Source organism: Amblyomma americanum, chromosome 4 (assembly GCF_052857255.1).
Source record: "Amblyomma americanum isolate KBUSLIRL-KWMA chromosome 4, ASM5285725v1, whole genome shotgun sequence".
Lineage (NCBI taxonomy): Eukaryota > Metazoa > Arthropoda > Arachnida > Ixodida > Ixodidae > Amblyomma > Amblyomma americanum.
In genome coordinates, this window is record NC_135500.1 from 82860142 (window position 1) to 82873509 (window position 13368).

Consider the following 13368-nt stretch of genomic DNA (forward strand, 5'->3'; position numbering starts at 1 on the left):
CGCGTTCCGGTCCATGACATCAATGGCGACATTACTAAAACGATTCACCCTCACATCTCTAATTGCTCCCGGGACGCGAGCCTCCAGGAACGCAGGCGTGTCTTGCCTATTGATGTGGTTGAGATTGTCGGTGGGAGCCTCTGGCACAAACCAGACAGTACGTGCCGATGCTTCTCGCTCCGTAGTGATCGTGGACGTCCTCCACGACGACGAGTCCTCACCTTTGCGCAGTCTTCGTTTGGCCTTCTCGCTTAGGTCTCTGATGAAGCCGTCGTCAGCCGAAGAGTCATCACTGGTGGCCGAGTACACTACGGTGACTTGGCTGCTTGCGTCATTCGGGAGGCCAAGACGTTTCCTCTGGGCGGCAGCGGCTGACCCACCGGTCTGAAGTCCGACAGCGTCCACATCCATCACCGTCGCCAAAAAAGAAACAGTGGTTTCATTATAACGTCGTAAATCAGGAAAAACTGAAGGGGCGAAGGGACGGCGTTCTGGTGTAAAATCACATCATCATCTCAAATATTTATGACTCTCAAATTAACCTATCGGAGCATTCACAGGCTGCACAAAGATTGCCATCTGCTGCTCCCGGTCCTGACGGTGCCGCTTCAAAGATGCTCAGCATTATATTTGAGGAATCTTCTGATTCCTTAATACACCTGATAAACTATTCTATCAAACACGCTTGGGTACCTTATGAGTGGAAAGTGGCTCAGGTGATGCGTTCGCTCCTAAAATAAAGCTGGAGGCTATGAATTGGATAATATTAGGACTATTTATTTAACATCAAACATGGCAGAACTAATGTAAAGGATGTTACTAATTCGGGTTGTAGACTTTGTGGACCGCAGAACTATTCTCAGGACGTGTCAACTCCGCTTCCGGCCACTACGTTCGATATGGAATGCACATGCTGATCTTGAGAGTAGAATTCGCTTTGCTCATCGTCAACAACTGTACGCTGCTTTGGTTTCTCTAGACGTCTCCAAAGCTTACGACAGTGTAGAACACTCCATCCTAATACATAGGTTACAGACTCCCCAGTTTTCAGCTTATTCTGTTGCGTGAATATCAGCATTACTCTATGAAAAAGAATTCTTTTTCGTCCATAATGGTGTACATTCTGAGAGGTACAAACAAACGAGAGGTGTACCGCAAAGAGCTGTCCTCTCTGCTATGCTGTTTAATTTTCTGCTGAGCTCCATTCCTCTCCATTGCCATGTACGCACTTACGTCTATGCGGACGACATTGCATTTTTAGCTGCTGCGTCTAATATACATTCCCTCTATCATCAGTTGCAATAATATACTCTTGAACACTGGTTGAGCACATTTCAGCACTTGAGCGCATTTAATATTAGTGCCCGGTTACACATAGCAGTGTGACAGTAAATGAGACTGCTAATAACCTTACCCCTGAGGTTCAAGATTATCAAATGCGCCGTCCTGGTTTTACATATACAGGATCCTGTTGTGGTCTCTCTTACATGTCAGTTACAACCAATTCCTCAGGTTCAATTCCTAAAATATGTATGTGTAATTTATGACAAAAAACTCGCCTGGCGATCTCACATTGACCATGTCACCGTGAAAGGGGCTCGTGCCGTGGGCATGTTACTTAGGTTGTGCAGTCACTGGTACGGAATGCGCTCAGATGCGCTATTGCTTATTTAGATAATGTATGTAAGGCCCATTTTAGAATTTGGAACTGTGTAGTTTTCAGGCTATTCAAACTTCCTTCTCTTGTCCGTTTAGAACAGAAATCACTTCGGATGAGCCTTTGCCTCCACAAATTTGTGGCTACCAATGTGCTGTACCTGGAAACCGCCTCTCTTATCTTCCCCTCTCTATATCCAGACTTCACTTTCTAACTGTGTAGACTTGTCTCAGAATCTATAAAACGAGTTTCACCATTCACAAAGCATTTTCTGTTGCCAGCCGGCCTCCTATTTTGGTGCCCTCTGGTCTAGTTTTCATACCCAACAGGTTGTGTATGTGCGAATAATACTTCAGTCTTTAAATGTGCAAAGTTATACCATCCTTGCAGCGCTAAGCAGTGGTTCCTCTATCCACGTTGTTTTCGACGACATTTTCTGCCAAAATGCAAAACATTTACCACCCCATATTCTAAATGTACTATGAAAAGATCATTTAAGGACCCTTTTCGTACAGACATTGTAATAACAACCGCCGCCTCGCAATGCAACGAAAAGGCAGGAGCGGGAATATTCTTTCTGCATTTAGATTGGTCCCTTTCACTGGGCCTTCCGGATTTCACCTCTATTTTTCAAGCAGAGTTTCTGGCAGTAGTGCTTGCGCTACGCATGCTAGACCCCTCTTTTACCGGAGTGGCGGTCACTCATTACCGATTCTTCATCTTTGTGTTCGTCCCTCGCTTCGCCTGTTGACTCTCCCACTTTAAAGCACAATCTAATCCCTGCTTCCTTGACATTTGAGCCTTGCACATTTAATATTAGTACCCGGTCACATGTAGTAGTGTGACAGTAGATGAGACTGCTGATAACCTCGCAAAGGCGTCCCTAAGCTGCCCCATGTTGCCTATCCTTCCGGCTACAGCCTATATTACAGCATCTAGGTTACGGCGACATGCGTTATTAGGCGCGCAAAACACAGCGCTTTTAACATTGGTGGATTATCAGCATTTGAAATATTCCTGGAGCAGGAAAGTTTGCCGATCTCGGCAGCTTGAAGTATATCTAATAAGGCTGCGCTGCCGTATCCCTCCCCTAAGTTTCAATCTACACAGGTCTGGCTTGGCGCTCCCCCCCCCCCCCCCCCCCCTCCGTGCATTTTCACGTGAACCCGAACCTATCGATCATTTTTCGCTCTATCGTCACCTCGTTGAGAAGAAGGTTGATGGAGGTGCCCTTGCTGCATTTTAGCCTTAGTTTGAGCTGCCCGCTCTTGCTATCATTTAACGCCACCACACTTGGGTTCAGCCACAGATCTGTCTGTACTGCGGTCCAAAATTTACTGCCTGGAAGGTCGACTGCCCTGCTAAACCTTGCAATATTTTCTTTTCTTTGCCATATTATATTTCGAGTTATTAACTCTTTTTTTCATTCAAACTCTTATCCCTTTTCAGTCCATCCCCTACTGGAGGTAGAGTCTACCGGTGTTGCTCTCCCGCGTGCGTTTCTTTTGCATTTATTGTGTACAGGTGTATAGCAATCAATGCCTCCCAATTCTTGGCCGATCCCCAAAAATGAGTATGCGCCAACTTCTGTAAGGCCAACAACCACAACAAACCACGCCATCACCATATGTCATGTCGTTCTGATTTCATCGGCTTGCCGTCACGTAACAATATGATGCGCGAATATGATGATTGTCATGGCCGACACTTCCTCCTGCATGGGTGCAAAAGTTGACTCATAAATTGGTTCCTGCGCTTACATCGACTGTTTCCAATGGCCATACAAAATAAATGGAAAGTACAGAACATCAGAAATATCCGCGCTGATTTTTGAGGGCTCAGCGCCGCGTATCTCGTGGTGGCAGTCGTGCGTACTGAAGCGTTTGTCCATATTTCCCGGGCTTTCATTGATGTCTCTTTTTTTTTCGGCGCAGTAGAGTAAACAATTCAGTGCACATCTTCCGCACCGTTCTTTTACCGCCGTTTTTCTGAACTGTGATGTTAAGCTAGCCTTAAGAGCGCTTAGTGACTCTGAATTTATACCACTCGGAAAGAACTTGATTCCCGGGCGAACGAACGAGCGCTGACTTGACGCAGACGCAGCGTAATGTTAGTTTATAACAGGAAACAAATATCTCAAACATAGGTTAGCATAATCATTTGGCATGTGTCCAAACCAGGCACGGTGCGCAAGCGTTGCACGTGTGCCTCGAAATACCTGCTAGCTCTGCGAACGAGGCCAGACGGACCGGTCGCGAAGCGTTGTTTGAATTGGCAGCTTCTCGCTGCCAGTTCATTGGCTTCCAATCCCGATGTACGCATTTGCGACAACGGCCCGGGCTGCGTTGGGCTCGCTCACATCACTATGCTCAATCGGCGCTGGAGTGTTGGAAAGCAATAGAATGTAGACTTCACTTGCACGCTGCGGTTGAGTCGTACTGGCCGTAGCAGGAGTGGCACAAGGTTAGGTGGGCGGATGAGGTTAAGACGTTTTCTGATATAGGATAACCGCAGCTGGCAAAGGACAGGGTTAATTGTAGAGACATTGGAGAGGTAATTGTCCTGCTGTGGGTGTAGTCAGGCTGATGATATGATGACGATGACGTTGATGATGATGATGATGGCCGTACGTCGTTGTTGGTCTCACAGAAGAAGGGATGATGTCATCTCTATTAATAATTGGCGACTCGATGGTCCGTTACGGTAACAGAGTAGATTTCAAGGCAAAGCAAACGTAGTCAGGGCCGGTCGATTGTTGAGTGGAGAGATGAGACAGGTAAGTTTGCTGGCATAATGTGGTAGCGTCTAGCTCTGTACAGGGATAATCAGTGAACATTAGGAGTAGCCCTTGTCAAGCAATGGGTCTAAACGGGCTGGTGCGCTGCTGCTGCTGAAGCTGAACTCAGTGGCGGAAAGAGCCGCGCTGTTGGCTCGAACTGCTCGTGGGAGGTTCCTATACAATGCGGTCGGCAAAGCATGATGCGGGAGCGTCTTACAATGGCGGACTAGAGTCAACCTGCTCCGTTATTCCTGCTTTGCGAACCTTTCGTGGGTGCCAAACACGTCCGAGAGGAGAAGGTCGTTCGCTCAATCAATGCTTACTTGAGATACAGGGTCACGTGCAGGCCTGTAAGAGCAGCTGACGGCTGATCAGGGCTCCAAGAGTGTGGCACTAGGCACGTGGGTAAATACTCGTGTGCAGGTGACAAAACAGTTTTTCTTCTCAAGGAAACTGACGAACAAAAGCCATTAAATGCACTTTTCTTGCTGTGACTGCTTATTGAAAGCGCGTTTCACTGTCATCGCTTACCTGTGACTATCCTTTCTCGATACCACATATTCCGGTCGATTCTACTGAACACCTTAGCTCAGGTGGTATAAATTAATCTGATGCCCTTCGCTACGGCCTACCTCATAAACCATGGGTCGCTTCGGGACGTTAAGCCCCACAATTTACAATTTTTTTAACACGTTACCGTCGTCTTTACTATGTACCGTGAGCACATAGAAATGTGCTTCAATGTGCATGCCGCACTTATCGGCATCCTTTGCCTTCACCCAACAGACGCACTCCACCCTTCACTCCTAGCTCTTTGCTTTTTTTTCTGTTCTGTCTGTAGGTGGCTTCTTTTCTTGCAGCGAACAGGGAACTTTCTAGCTCATAAAGTCAGCGCGCAAACATACACAGGGATATAGAAAGAAATAAGAGGGTCGGTTATGTGGCGCAGGAGTGCAGTTTAAGACCAATCCCAAGAAGGAGCACTTTGTAGCGACTTCTTTTTTTTTTTACTGTTGCTTCGTATTGTTAACTACAAAGACTGGGCCTAGGGTCCTAGAGGTTAGATTATAACAAAATGTCTATTTGTTCTTGCGCCGATATGTTTTACCATAAATTTCATGGCTAAATTTCGATCGTAAGAGCCTGGTTTCGCAGGGAGGGTAGCTTTGTTATTTATGCTAACAGTTGCCTTTGCGGTTCGCTGGAAATTATCGAACCTGTTTTATGCATTCGGCCTTCCAAAACTTAATCTGAAAAGAATACAGTAAGCTCTGCCCTGCACGTTACACCATAATACTGCTGGCTGTCGAATAAAGAAAAATAAATGTATATGACCGACACCGAGTGTCGTAAGATAAAAAGTAATTGATAAAAAGTCTGTGACCTCGAGCACTCCGACAAAAGAGCAGATCCAATTATGTTTTCTATTGATTCAACATATGCTCCTGGTCAGGGCGATATTGATTATTCTGTACTGCTGTTTTAACACTTGGTTTCAGACTTCCATGCCTGTTCAACAAACAGTGCTGGTTCTGGGAATTGGCGTGCCCTGGGGAATTCGTTGCGTTGCAGCACCGAATTCTATCGCAACGGGAATTGAGTTTCCGGTAATATTGAGATGAGCCGTACTTTCCGTTGACCATTTTGTTTGAAAGTTTCTTCGGAATGAAATTAAGCCTTTCTTTTTCGAACAGGGTTTCTATAAATAAACGGCTAAGGATTTTGGCGGCCTTACATGCGCAAGAATATACTTAATTCACACTCACATATCACCGAGAGCTAGGCAACATAATATCTTTTCTTTTATTTATATTTAGCTAATCATGTCTTTTAGGGTACGCATTGACGGCTTCCTCCAGCTGAAGGTTCTCACGCGTTCGCAAGCCGACCTCTCAAGTCTGGTGGCCGTCATCTCAACCCCCCCCGCCCCCCCTCCTACAGCTTCCACTTTCGAGACTACAGAAAGTCTCGAGATTGTGTCCCTCCACTTGGCTTTCTTTCTCAGTCACTTTTACTTTTATGCAGTGCGTGTGCAAAAAGTATCCGGACTGCAGTCTTAGAAAATTTATTGCAGATACACACAAGAGACTTAGAAATACTCAAATTAGCATCCTTCTTCTTCGACACATCTTTTCGAGCTTTTCCGCCACGAATGGTGCGCCCTCTGGACGTCTGCAATCTTCTTCAAGCACTGCGTCGAAGCCGCTTGAACTCTTTCCACCATTCTAAAATGGCGTCTTTTTAGGCTTTGTTTCACTCGACGAAAGAGAAGGAAGTCGATCAAGGCCAGGTGTGGACTGCAGGCAGAGAGAGAGAGGTAAAACTTTATATAAGATTTTTAAGAGTTGAACGAGTCTGATGGGTGGACTCCTTAGTTTTTTTTTCATTATTCGAGAAGTGTTCTATCAGGCATCCCTTGAGAAAGGGGAATCGAATGCAGGACCTAGAAAGTTACCAGAAGGAGTCAAGTCTAGCTTCGCTGAGGTTTCGCAGAGGTTACCGGTGTAGTGATTGTTCATTATCCATTTCTCACAATTACTTTCGTGGTTCCACCGCCGGCCTACCTCCGTGAGGACCTGTTCTCTAACAAGAGCCGTTGCTGGACACGTCCACAATAAGTGTCGCACATCACAAATGTCCGCTGCAGCGCCACAGGATTCCCGAGGCTTGCGCTGATGTCTGGACCCGCAGGATGGTCTGACATTTCTCCTCCAGACATTGGCTGGTCAGGGCTGTCTCGCCACTGCTCGCATGATGCATGTGATGTTCTCTGATGGGATGGTTCCGTCACGCAACTCCACAAAGTGTGGAATAGCGTGGGCTTGCCGCCGCACCAGGGACAGGTGGGGTGGTATCCAGAAGGGTGGATATCCTCCCTGTAAGCTTTACGAGTCACGGCAGGAGTCTCAGCTCCAGATTTATGAAATGTCATGAAGAATTTTACCGTACACCTCTATTCAATAGTGCGCAGCATCGAGCCTGACGCCGCGACAAAACAACTGCTCACTCCAGGCTCGATACACACTTTGCAAAGGGTCGGAGGCTGCTGTGCGGTATCGCTTTGCATACATAGAATCTTCAACCAATGCCCCTGCCTAACGAGGCCCAGTTAGAGAGGAGGCCTCTCTAGAGAAAATCTGTCCGGATGCTTTTTGTACAGACCTTGAATATATTAGAAGAAAAATTTTGGCACCTGTAGCAGTTTAGCGAGGGCTTTGAGAAATCGACTTGCTGAAATGAGCTATCTTTTTTTTTTTTTCGAAAAGTGTGCCATGAGGCATGAGTTGAAAAAAGGGATAGGAATGGAGGAGATTGAAAGTTAAAAGAAGGAGTGAAGACCTGTTGCGCTGAGGTAGTCGCAGAGGTTGCTAGTGAAACGATTTTTCACAGTCCACTTGACATAGCCACGTTCGCGGTTCCGCCGCAGGCCCAACTCCCTGAGGAGCAGCAAGACTTTAATTTGAGCTCGTTGGTTGTAGCTTGACGTGGTTTACGCCTGTCCTGTCTTGAGTGTGCTTGTCTTCGTCTTTTAGCGCCTGTACACTTTTTTGCGTAAACCCTGAGGAGCCCTTTTCGAATAGCAGCCGTCGCTCGGCACGTGCACAACAAGTGCCGCACATCACAAATGTCCGGTGCAGCGCTACAGTGAGGGCACCTGTCAGGTGCTGGCAGATCTTTGGCACGCCATCGATGGTGGACAGATGGTGTCAGAGCCGCCCCTGCCCGAATCCGGCGCACGGATGCCTCATCCTGCCGAGTAAGACTACGGGGGAGAGGGTGCGAACACGGAGGAATTAGAGCGCGTGTTCGCTGGCGCAGAACTTCGGAATCGGAAACATGGGACAGGAACGGATCTGGGGGAAGAGGGGAAGGTGGCGGATCGTCTAATGTATGAAGATGAGTCATGGCATCCGCTTGAATGTTATGTGGATCCTGAGCATGGCCGCGAATCCAGGGTAAGCGCACAGGACAGGGATACTTTGCGCAGAGCACGTGAATTGATTGTGATATCTGGAATGTGCGTCGAACAGCCTTAAGCTGTTTAAGGGTGGCGCGGGAGTCGGTGTAAATATGAACTGTATATTGAATGTTGGAATGAGCGGAAGGGAAGCAATGACATTATAAATGGCTTGAAGTTCAAATGCCAGGAGAGTGCATGTATCCGCGGTAAACGGCGCTCGAGAGTTGAGATGCGGATGAGATGGACTATACGCAGCAGTAATTCCCATCTCTGCAGAATGTGATGCATCCGTGTATAATATGCACCTTTCGGGCAGATATGCTGCTGATACCGACGGGGAAACAGTGGGGAGATTGTCAGTGAGCTGGCAATTTGACCACGGAGGAAGTGTCTTTAAACGATGAAGTTGGAGAGACTGTTTTCGAGCTCTGTTTGCCACCCGTTGGTCGACGAGTTCGCTGGGTGTATTAAGTTGGGAAAACTCCTGTAGCAGAGGTATGGGTGTTAAACGAGGCACACATGCAATGGCGCGCATATCCTCACGATTGATGGCTTCAAGGGAGTGCCACTGTCTGCTGGTGAGACGTTGAAATTGTGCCTGATATACTATCCATGGCTGAAGGATAGATCGCACAAGCTGGCGGGCCGTATGAGCACATTCGCCACCAGAGCGCATAGCTATGCGACGAATGAGGCCTAGAGTAGCGTGAGCCGATTTACGAGTGGCTGTTCAGCCACGGGGTGCCAGTCCCAGATGTATGAAGGAGAAGGCCAAGAATATGAACAGTTTCTACCTGAGGAATTGGAGAATTATGTGTCGTAAAATTTAAAGGGGGAGCTTTACGTAAGCCGTCTTTATTTCCAATGCGAATGAAACATGATTTAGTAGGAGAGAGTGCTAGACTCAAAGGTGGGAGGCGAGATGTCAATACATCCAGCGCGTGTTGAAGGACCGACTGATGGATAGACGCATCTGCATGGATGACAGCACCACAGGGTTATATCATCGGCACACGCAAGCACACGGATAGAAGGTATGGTCTTTAGGGCTCCAAAAAGAGCAATAAAAGCCACATTAAATAATAGGTGGGGGGGGGCGAGAACGGAGCCGCCCTGTGGCACTCCTATATTGGAAGTGAACTTGCCAAAGGGGATTCCGTGGACACGCACACTGAATGTTCGATTTGATAAAAAGGCGTGAATGGAGAGGAGGAACCGGTGAGGAAGACCAAGAGTTTGAAGGGAAGCAAGAATGGCAGAGTGAAGGATGTTATTATATGCCTTTGTTATGTCTGTAGCGATTACGGTTCGTACAAGGTGACTCTACGGAGAGTGGTCAAGCACGTCAGCAGCCAAAGTAGCAAGACCGTCCTCCGTTCCAATTTGTGGGCGGAAACCAATTTGGGAATCTGGGTAACAATCATGGGGATTCCAGCCACCACTACAAGCGTGCGGCTAGAATGTTTTCATAAAGCTTCCAGATGGTAGGTGTAAAGAAAATTGGACGAAGGGCCGAGAGAGATACTGGAGGCTGACCTGACTTGGGTATTGGAGCCACAATAGAATGCTTCCAGTCTCCTGGCATGACGCCAGAAAGCCGCACTTCGTTAAGAGTATCAAGTATGGTTTGCCGTTGTGCCCGGCAGTAGTGGAAGTTTTTAGGAGTTCAATGGAGGCCAGAGCTCAGCCATGGTGAGGTCAGAAGTAATCCCATCGGAGGGCTCTGTCACCGATAAGACAGGTGGAAGCGTAGCGGTGCAGTCATGGTGTGGAAAAATACTGACGGGCCTCTTATTGTGCAAATGTGTCCTCATCGACATTCAGCGTGAGGCAAATGCTCTCTGTGTAATCTGCAACCTGAGAAGGCCGCTCCATGGCGTGAAACACTCTCCAAAGATGACGATTGCCCTGCGTAGAGGACAGGCGGGCACACCATGCAGCCCAGCTTTGCCTGCCTAGCCGCTTTGCATAGCGCCGCGCCCGTGCGGTAGCGCGGTGAAGAGTAGGAAGAGCCGATGGGTCATCGGGGTGACGAGTAGCGTAAAGATCCGCCTGGCGACGAAGAGCCCACAGATTCAAGAGATGTATGTCCGGGCTTGGGTCGTCTTCATTTACAGTAGTGGTAATAGTGTGAGTAGTGAGAACAGCAGAGAGAGTAGACAGTGCTGAAGAGGGGTTGAATGTAGATAAACGATTGTCTTCGCGTACAGAGTCCCATGACGTTATTCGTACAGTGCGGCGTATTTTCCGTAGACGCGTAAGCGTGAGGGAGATAAAAATAGGGCTGTGATCATTACCCCAAGTATCTGAATCAACAGCCCAACGAGAGTTGCCGGGGCCTAACCACCAAGTCAAATCAGGTGAATACGGGCCACCTCGTGGGCGGGTAGAGTGATTTAAAAGCTGAAAGGAATGATCTGAAAACATCCCATGGATGTGTGCGCCCCTTGAGGAATCCGATGGGTACCCCAGGAAGTGTGTACACCGTTGAAGTCACCACCAACTAGAATAGGGATACCCGAGTTGGTAGAACGCAGAAAAGGAATCCACCCCAGATTGTGAGATGTGGAGCCAGGACGACCATAAAAAGAAACTAAAATAAGGGGTGTGCGTTCAGGTTTAACTAGAAAGGCGACAACCTCTCGACGTGTGTTGCACCACCGTGAAAGGTTGAGCGGTGTATGCGGAACTGAACTGTGAATATAAATTGCAGATTTACATGGGCTGGGGGAAGAGGCGATGGCAACGGCGATCAGGGATAGAGGGTGAATGGTATGCGCAGAAACCTGAAAGGCGTGGAAGTGAATTATGCTCTTGCAGTAGGAACGTCCATGCCTTCGGCTTTCCGTCGCGAAGGCGGATGTTCACTTCAGAGGCCGTATTAGCGAATCCTGGACAGTTCCACTGGACCACCACCGATGATGATGCGCTATCCATGACGAGGCCGAAGAGCTTCTACGATGAGGGATGTCACCTGCTTCATGAGCGCTAATATCTTATCCACTGTCGGGGTAGTCACGGCTAACAGGTGGTCGTCACCTGATTGTGGCCCAGTGCTTACTCGAGAGGAGTCCTCTGATGATTGCTCCCGAGTTATTAGAATTCTTCGAGAGGATTGAGAACGACGCTGTTCCCGGCGCTGGGTGGGTTCGTCTAGTCGGCGGCGAGCCTCCGCGATTGCATTGTCTAAATCTGTGTCTTGATCTGTTGTATCCACATGTGATGGATGCACTGGTCGTTTTTGTGTACCATTTGATCCGGGAAGGTGAGCCGCCGCTTGTGCATATGTACGCTGGTGAGGAGAAGTATGGTGAGCAGCGGGATCAGATAAAGGAAGTTCAGGGAAGTCGTTGTTGTCACATGTGAGAGCTGCAAAGCGATTACTCGTAGGAACATCCATTTTTGCAGGCGACTTGTGAAACTTCTTCTTCTTCTCCTCAAGTAATATGTGAAACTTCTTCACTTGCTTCTTCTTTGGGCACGCGGGGGAGCGAATGTCATGGTCCAGCGATCTGCATAGGGCACAAAGAACTGTTGGTTCATTCATGTCGGCCACATCTGCAGGATTAGGGCGGGTATTTTGCATATGTCCTCCTTTATGGCAGTGATAACGAAAAATACGAAGAGGACGGAAGGGCTGTGGTTTGACGATCGCACCGTAGTAGGTAAGGTACTTCGGGAGAGTCAACGGGCCTTGCAGGATGAGCAGGTATGAGCCCCAGCCCCCCATAGGCCGTGCTTGCAGGACTACGTGAGTTGAGCAGCGAATATTTGCGCGTATCTCCTCGGGAGGGCTTGTGCTGTCAACATGATAAACCATGTAGCGGAGGGTGTCAGGGCCAGATGCAAAATATACTTGCACCGGGAATGCTTGCTGTCATCCAGGGGGATCTGCCTAACTGCGCACATTTTCTGGGCGTCCATCAAGGATGGTAAGTTTACCGCGACGGTGTTCGATGGGCGATGGACGACAAATCCGCAGTAGCTCGAAGAGCCGAGCGTGGCTCAATTGTGGCTTGAACATTCCGGGCAGAGATGGCAGTCATATCAAAACGCAGTGTAGGCTTGATGGTAACGCGGAACGAGTTCGCAGCAGGCGGAAGAGAGCCTTGACTCCCGGGAGGCATTTATGGATGTGGCAGGCGCTCAGACGCTGGAGACGGCCCTTGGTGGGAATACTGAGCCGGCGCGACGGGCACTGTTTCTGGGTGGAATGTCGCAGGCACGGAGGCGGTGGTGCAAGCCATCTCACAGGCCGAAGTCGTTGCATCGGAAGACGGCGCAGGCTGGAGGCCCAGAGGCGCTGACGATTGCGTGGACATGGAGGCTGCGTCAGGTGGCAACACAGCGGGCACCCGCGTAGCTGTCGTCGACAACGCAGAATCCATGCAGACGCTTAGCTCGGCCTCGCTCGGCAGCGCCGCGCTAAGTCTAGCTTGCGCCCGAGGGTTCCGGTTGGGTTTTTTCACTTGAGAATGAGCTAGTTTAGCTTGTTGAGCTTGAAATGAGGTAGTTGAATGCTGCTTGTAACGCCGCGTGAAACAGAACATAATGAATTCATAGCCTGTTGTTTATCGTCTTTTTTGTCTCTACGTCTGCCACCCGAACATTCCCGACTGGAGCCATTCTCATTTTTAGGTTGGTGCCTAGTAGTAGTAGTAAAGACTTTTATTCGACCATAATTTATAGGCCGAGCATGTCGACCGCCTGGGCGACCAGAAGCCGCTGTTCTTCTTCCCCTTCAGCGCCAAGCCAGTAGAGCCAGGTGGTGATGGATAGAAAGGGTGGGGGGAAGGAACCCGACTGCTGAGCAGCCGGGCAATAGAAGAGGCAATGGGCCAGGTCCGCATAGATGCAGGGGCAGTTGGGACAGGAAGGGTCCGATCGATAGCGATAGTGGAAGAGGCGGGACGGGGTGATAACTGCATTCATCTGAATGTGCCGAAGAAGGCGAGACTCCGGCACCGTGAG

The 13368-nt window shown here is 48.8% G+C and overlaps 1 protein-coding gene across 5 annotated transcripts in view; it reads left to right on the top strand.

Moving 5' to 3' along the window:
* The window catches only part of LOC144128093 (adenylate cyclase type 3-like), a 394302-nt gene that overhangs the window by 62921 nt on the left and 318013 nt on the right, over nucleotides 1–13368 (top strand). The gene's annotated exons all lie outside the window — the stretch shown is intronic.